At 43.8% G+C, this 5,145-nt stretch overlaps 2 non-coding genes across 2 annotated transcripts; both read right to left on the bottom strand.

Moving 5' to 3' along the window:
* Positions 1–3,442: 3,442 nt before the first annotated feature.
* trnat-cgu lies at positions 3,443–3,514 on the bottom strand. The gene has a single exon. It is a non-coding gene; the product is annotated as a tRNA-Thr (tRNA).
* A 773-nt stretch (positions 3,515–4,287) lies between these two features.
* On the bottom strand, positions 4,288–4,359 carry trnat-cgu. The gene has a single exon. It is a non-coding gene; the product is annotated as a tRNA-Thr (tRNA).
* Positions 4,360–5,145: the final 786 nt, after the last annotated feature.

Raw genomic sequence — 5,145 nt, 5'->3', positions numbered from 1 at the left:
AAACGCGACAAAGGCTGAAGCTCTTAACTAGACAGGAAAATAAACAGCTGCTAATGCTAAAGTTAGCTACATAGCAATAGCAAATCTTACAAATAGCTCTTTTAAAATATGATCAGATGTTCGTCTCAGTTACAATTATGAACAAACTCATTCTACTTTAACCAATAACACACAAGCTGTTGAACTGTTCTCGTCCAAAGTCAATGAACTTAGTTCCTTTCAAAGTTAAAGTCATATATTAACCAATTACAGGCAGGCATGATCCCAAAATCTCTCTGCCCTCTGCAGAGGACGTACGTATTTGACACCACAGCCTTAACGTTAGCTTAGCGGAGGCAATGCAACAAAAAATGGCAGCTCAACAAAATAAGTAGTTTAAGGTTTATGCCACGTTGGTTTATTCACATTTATTTGTGGCCACTTTAAGCCACAGTTACACATTCTTCACCAAATCCTTCCTGATTATACAACACAGGAAATTAACAAAAACAACAACAACAAAAAAACTGGTCAAAAGGTTAAATGAAGTGATGAAAAAAATGTTTTAATAGCAAACGTGACCAGAACTGAACAGAAAGACTAAAGGAGAGAAAAAATAGAGAGAAACTAAGGGTGAAATAAAAATAGAGCTATAGAGGGGGAGTGAGAGAGGAGAGGGATTATTGGTAATTGAAAGATAAAATGGTAATCATCCAGAAGGGGCGAAAGATTAGAGCTCTCCTTTTTCATTTAGGTGGCGGGCACACGGGAGCGACGGAGATGGAGAGGAAAGAGAGAGGGAAGTGGAGCTAAGTGGCGGGAAGGACTGGGAGAAATTGAGCAAGAGAACAAAGAGGAAAGAGAGAAAAAGTGCGAGAGACAACTGGAAGAGCGCGAGAGAAAAAGAGAGATCTGCTCAAATTTCACTTTTCTACCACTCATCCTTCTTCATAATAGAACTGTCAAATCAGCGTGGGGCCGAACGACGAGCTGCTCTCCTGCCTCTCTCATCCATTTATCCCTCCTTTTTCTACTTCTCTTTCTCACTCTTCACCCTCCCTCACACTTTAGTCACTCCGATCCTTTTCCATTTGTTTTTATTATTTTTATTAATAAGTTTTGTGCATCTCTGAGCTCATCTGACATCCGACTCATTTCCCATCGTTCATGTATTCATTTAATTGGAGGAAATGTTGCTTTAAGTTTTACTTTTTCTTCTTCCTTTTGCCACTTCCTCTTAGTTCCTCCACCTCTCCCATTATCACTCCATAGCTAACTTCTTCTTCACCAAAGCTTGAGGTTTTAAGGTCCTTGGTTTCGACAGTTGAACCTTTGTAGCTGTTGAACTGAGCTGCAACACAACACTTACAGTAAACAGTGTTGTCCTCAGGCTCTGTGTGAGTGTTATTTGCTGCTGTGCGCATTTTCATTACAGGTGTGCAATGAATCTTGGGAGATGTTGGGGCCATGAAGGATTCACCTGTTGGAGCCTTTGTTGTCCAGCAGAAGAAAGACGCATTTGAAGGAGCCTTCGAGATGGGACAGTGTGGTCGCTCTGCTGTGACACAGGTTTCAGCCCCTGAATCGACACACGGCTCATAAACTACTCGCCTTCTCTTCCTGTTTTGACTTCCATGTATCACGTAGTAACCTTCCTTCTTCCTGTGTTTTTCTGTCTTCGTCCTCTCCACACAGCGTGCTCCCTCTCTTTAGCGTGCCTACATTTTGCCTAAAACTTGAACACTGACCGCCTGCGTCCTGAACATTTGACCCAGGACACATCTGACTTGCTGCTAGGTCATGATTAGGTTTGGGTATTTATGGTGGTTTGAGTTAAATACATGGACCTTCATTGTCACAGTTACAATAGAAAGTTCACGGTTAAGGTTGTGTCACATTACTTCCTCTTTTGCTCCCATCGTCAGTCTTGTGAATTCCCATCTTGTTTTTTTTGTCCAATATTTCATTTACAGTCTGTTTGTTGTTTATTTATGAACAACAGTTGGACAAACTGTGCATACTAAACTCAGAATACATCCTTTTAGAGTTTTCCCAGAAGCCTCCGTCCATTTTGCACAGATGACTCTCACAGCACCTCCATCATGTTCCTTCACACCGAAGCGCTCAATAAGTTGATGACGAGACTTGATCCAGCTGTTTACACCCTGGAGCCGAGCCTGTGTTAGCTCATGTCCAGAACCCAGACCCGGTAATGAGAAGCTCTCTGTTCAGTGCTTGGACGGTTTTTACAGGACGGGAGTTTGCTGATGCATCGAACACTGGTCATTTGAAGGTTTAACCCACTCAGATGATGAGAGGAAGAGGAGCAGGAGGAGGAGTGAGATCCTCCTGCCTCCTCCTGCTTTTCAATTCCTCTCTCTGTGGGTTTGCGTGGCAAAAACATTATGAAGAATATTCTCTCTGTAGCGAGCTCTCTGCAATAATCCTCGCTGCAGGTTCACTCAGGCAGAGTGATTCCTCTCTCTCTCTCCATTTGTCTTCACTGTGGGCTGACAAAAGAAAAATGCCACAGAGGAATATTCTCAGTTTTTCTCGCCGTCTTCTCTTCTTCTTCTTTCTGCTCTTTTACATATCTCTTCAAGAATCTCTCAGATTAACACTGTTTGTTCGACTCTATGAATTCCATCAATACCAATATCTTTTACAAATTGCTTTCTTGGCGATTGCCTTGAAAGTTCAAAAAATGTAAATGTAAAAATCTCAAAAGGATGAATATGACTCAAGAAACAAAGGAAATCATTGGTAGTTCACCTGCTTGTTATACGTGCAGTTCTCAGTGGAAAACAACACGTCCAACCTCCAACAGCAGAAGACCACGTCAGGTTCCACTTCCTGTCACCGAGAACAGAAACCTGAGACTCCCCAACACGGGAGCAGCTGAAGACCGGTTCTGATGGATCTGGATTTATGCTGAGGCTGACTGTCCGACGACGACGTCACAACAAAATCAGGTTAAAAAAAAACACAGTGACAGTCTGCAGGGAAACAGGAGAACGTGTCGATGCTTCACAGTAAACACGACTCTTCTTCCTGTGGGGGCGTCGCCGGTCTGCTGACTCGCCCACGCGGCGCCACATCGCGTCCAGAGAAAGTTGAACCAGATTCAACTTGTTTCTGCATGACGCAGTTTTTTTTGGGAGGGACCTCCTGTGGTGCCACCCCCACGGTGCAGACGGACCCCCCAGATATGTTTGTTGAGTTGTGTTCACAACATTTCTTCCAAAAAAAAAACAAAAACAACGAGCCAACAGTGTTGTCACAGCTCAACACCAGACTACACATTGAGTATGAACAGCGACAGACAGAAGAGAGAATAATAGAAGCTCAGACGACAGCGGGGGTGAGATCATCGTCAATAACCATCGTTCATTTACAGGTGATCAGCTCAGGTGCTTTAGTGAACATCTGACTGTCTTCACCTTCATTGTTTAAGACGCTGTGAAGGCGTGGATGGGGATTGAACCCATGATCTTTGGTTTACGAGACCAACGCCTTACCACTTGGCCACCACGCCTGGATGAACATCAGCCTCCCGAGTGTCCAGATGTGGATCCAGTAGACCACCTCTGCAGATGTGGTAGAAGAGGAGATCAGAGGGAAGAATGTGCAGCTGAGAAATCTGCTCAGGGAGTCTCAAAGAACTCAGGCTGCTTTACACTGTCTGAATATTACAATATTTACATGCTGTTCAACATGTTGTTATGTTCCCTTTTGTCCTCCTGCCTCTCTTCTTCAAAGCTCTGTCCTCTGCTCAGCATCTGTTCCTTTCTCACCGTGTCCTTTCACAGCCCGACTGCACAGAAAGATGTTCTAAAGGAAGATTTGTGTTTCTGTGCACGTGTGGAGCAGAAACCTTGTGTGTGACATCATATGTGTTAACCACTTTTACTGTCCGTAAACTCAGCAGGGAACAGGCCAAAGCAAGTGAGAAGCAGCCGTAAAAGATTATCACATGATAAACACACGATTTAAATTCAAATTAAACAATAAATAACATACAATCTTATATCTAGACAAACTCCTTCCTTCCTTCCCTCTCGGGTGATGTCATCGCTCCCCGCTCATCACCTGACTGCTGCCATCACCTGCTGCTTATCGGGAGATGTGTGGGAAAGAGCGCTGACCTCTTTTCTAGCTTGATACGTCGTCCCCTTGGAGTCCAGCTGACGTTGCGGTTTGTTTCGGTTTTTACCAAAAGGGGAGTTTATACTAGAGAGCATCAGCGAGGACTGACATCCTGTTCACGGAGCGGACTGTGGTTATCAAAGGTAAACAGGTGGATCCTAAAGGCGTGGACGGGGATTGAACCCATGATCTTTGGTTTACGAGACCAACGCCTTGCCACTTGGCCACCACGCCCCTGTGACGCAAACACAGAGATGCACAAACAGAAACCTTTTGTTATCTGTAGCAACATCCTCAGGTAACCGGTAACCATGGTAATCTATGGACTGGTATTCTGATGTTATTCATCTATGATGTTCAGGTGATCAGGTGTTTCTTTTACATTTGAATGTGTTTATATTTTGTGGTATTTCTCTTCTGTGTGAAAAGATCTTGAAAAGTGTTGTATAAAAATGTCTTATTATATTATATATATATATGTTATAAAGTAATTTGTTAAGCGTAAAAACCCTCTGTCTCGTCACCTTCCGTTATTCCAGATGCAGGTTTGTTTGTTTTGGTTTTAAAGAGTAAATCAGCCGAGGCCTGATACAACAGTCCGGCCCTGAGAACATGAGGAAGGAGTGTGGAGCTCTTTCCTTCTCACAGAGAAATGTGCTAAAGGAAGATTCTGTTTTTGTGCATGTGTGGAACCTCCTTGTGTGTGATACCATATGTCATAGCCGTGCACAATCAAACGCTGCTGTCTGCATACTCAGCAGGTGTGTGTGTGTGTGTGTGTGTGTTCCCACCCTGCCGTTTAAATGCCAGCCTGGAGAGAGGATGAGAATAGGAACCAGGTTGCTCATTTATTTCAGAGGATTGGGATTGTGGGGAAGAAAAAAAATAAAAAAAAGAGAGGAGAGGCAGGGAAACGCTGAAAGAGGAGGAAGATGGAAGAGGAAATGGAGCGAGCAGGGTGGATAAGTCAGGATGCGGTGGGGAAGGAGGCATCGCAACAGAGGAGGGAAGAAAGGAAAA

This window comes from Seriola dumerili, unplaced genomic scaffold (assembly GCF_002260705.1).
Source record: "Seriola dumerili isolate Sdu_G_001 unplaced genomic scaffold, Sdu_1.0 BDQW01000306.1, whole genome shotgun sequence".
Classification (NCBI taxonomy): domain Eukaryota; kingdom Metazoa; phylum Chordata; class Actinopteri; order Carangiformes; family Carangidae; genus Seriola; species Seriola dumerili.
Note: the sequence above shows the minus strand (reverse complement) of the source record. Positions and strands in the feature narration are given on the sequence as shown.